The sequence below is a fragment of the Penaeus vannamei genome, chromosome 8, assembly GCF_042767895.1.
Source record: "Penaeus vannamei isolate JL-2024 chromosome 8, ASM4276789v1, whole genome shotgun sequence".
NCBI classification, from domain to species: Eukaryota; Metazoa; Arthropoda; class Malacostraca; order Decapoda; family Penaeidae; genus Penaeus; species Penaeus vannamei.
Window position 1 is genome coordinate 37523603 of NC_091556.1, and position 2500 is coordinate 37526102.

General features: G+C 39.7%; 1 protein-coding gene across 1 annotated transcript in view; it reads right to left on the reverse strand.

Annotated features, from left to right (window-relative positions):
* The window catches only part of LOC113830618 (uncharacterized), a 397508-nt gene that overhangs the window by 210874 nt on the left and 184134 nt on the right, over positions 1–2500 (reverse strand). The gene's annotated exons all lie outside the window — the stretch shown is intronic.

The window sequence follows — 2500 nt, forward strand, 5'->3', positions numbered from 1 at the left end:
ATATATATATATATATATATATATATATATATACACGTACACAAACACACACACACAGACTCTTTCCTTCTCCCTCTCTCTCCATTTCCTCTCTCTCTCTCTCTCCTTTCCCCCCCCTCTCTCTCTCCTCCCCCCTCTCTCTCTCTCTCTCTCCTTCTCCCCCTATCCCCTGTCTCTTCTCCTCCCTCTCTCTCTCTTTCTCTCTCTCACCTCTCTCTCTCTATCTCTCCCTCCTTCTCTCTCGCGTTCTCTCTCTCCCTCCCCCTCCCTCCCCCCTCTCTCTCCCCCCTCCCCCTCACTCTCTCTCTCTTTCTCTCCCTCCCCCTCTCTTTCCCTCCTCTCTCTCTCTCTCTCTGCAAGGTATGTCCTGGCCTTACATCGTGCTTGGCTGAGTGTTGCCAATGCCTCATGCGACCCATTGCTTCAATTTCCCGTTCATTTTCAGCTGCCTCTCCAGACCCCCTTTTAGCTGTTATTCCCTTTTCCTTTTCGCTGTCTTTTTCGAAAATTGAATGTCAAAAGATATGTGTTTTTTTATATGTTTGGTATTTTATTTGCTTGTTGCGTTTTTTCATGTTTTGATTGTTTTTTTTCTTCCTTTTCTTTTATTCTTCCTCATCTCTTTCTCTTTTTTTATTTTATCGTCTTCCTCTTCTCCCTCTCCTTCTTCTTTAAATTCTTTATATTTTTCTTTATATGAATAAATAAATAAATGAATAAATGAATAAATAAATGAATATATATATATATATATATATATATATATATATATATATGTATATATATATATATATATATATATATATATATATATATATCTTTTTATATTTTTCTTTGTATATGTGGTCAGGTTAGCTTCGTGCCGTACGCCTATTGGACACAGGAGAGCTTTGTGCCGTACGGCTATTGGAAAGAGGTGAGCTTAATGCCGTACGCCTATTGGACACAAGTGAGCTTCGTGTCGTACGCCCATTGGACACAGGTGAGCTTCGTGCCGTACGCCTATTAGACACAGGTGAGCTTCGTGCCGCACGCCTATTGGGCACAGGTGAGCTTCGTGCCGTACGGCTATTGGACACAGGTGAGCTTCGTGCCGTACGGATATTGGACACAGGTGAGCTTTGTGCCGTACAGCTATTGGAAAGAGGTGAGCTTCATGCCGTACGCCTATTGGACACAAGTGAGCTTCGTGCCGTACGGCTATTGGACACAGGTGAGCTTCGTGCCGTACGGCTATTGGACACAGGAGAGCTTCGTGCCGTACGGCTATTGGACACAAGTGAGCTTCGTGCCGCACGCCTATTGGACACAAGTGAGCTTCTTGCCGTACGGCTATTGGACACAGGTGAGCTTCGTGCCGTACGCCTACTGGACACAGGTGAGCATCGTGCCGTACGCCCATTGGACACAGGTAAGCTTCGTGCCGCACGCCCATTGGACACAGGTGAGCTTCGTGCCGTACGCCTATTGGACACAGGTGAGCTTCGTGCCGTACGCCTATTGGAAACCGATGAACTTCTTGCACAAGTCTCCACAACCATGGGTATACTTATACGGTATACTTGCAATTGATATGCATCTTATATCTACTACTTATTGCTAAAGGAAGATGTCGTTCCAATAATACTCGTATATATATAAAGAATCTTTTAGATATAAAAAGCAATTTGTGTCTGAGTATTATTATGATAGTGTCTGTTTCACAATCATCTGTAATACGGGTATGATGTATGACATTTAAGATCACTACAGGGAATTATGATGGCGTGTCGTAGTAAATCTTAATGAATATTTATTTATTGTGTTCCTTTTGAAATGTGAGTGTTACGAAATCTCTATCATTTAATTATATATATTACTGTCATGGTAGCATGATATCGGTAAAAATATATTTATCGTACATACATACACACATACAAACACACGCGCACGCACACATACACACACACACACACACACACACACACACACACACACACACACACACACAATTAAAATCACACATACACACACTTACACATACACATATTTACAACCACACACACACTCAAACACAAACATACATAAGTATAACAACGCAAAAAAGACATAACATATAATCAGAAACACACATTTTCTAAGAATCATCATCATCTTCATCATCATCATTATTACTATTATTATCATTATTATCTTTCTCATTATTGTTGTTGCTGTTGGTTATCATTATCATTATCATCTTTATGATGATAATGATAATGATGATGATGATGATAATGACGAGGAGGAGGAGGAGGAGGATAATGATGATGATGATGATGACGATAAGGGTAATGATGATGATGAGAATGATAATGATATTGATAATGATGATGATGATGATGATGAGGAAGATAATGATGATGAAAATGAAGATGACGATGATGATGAGGAGGAGAAGGATGATGATGATGATAATGATGATGATGTAAAAGAAATAATAGTAATAGAAATAATGAAAATGATAATAATAATGATAATA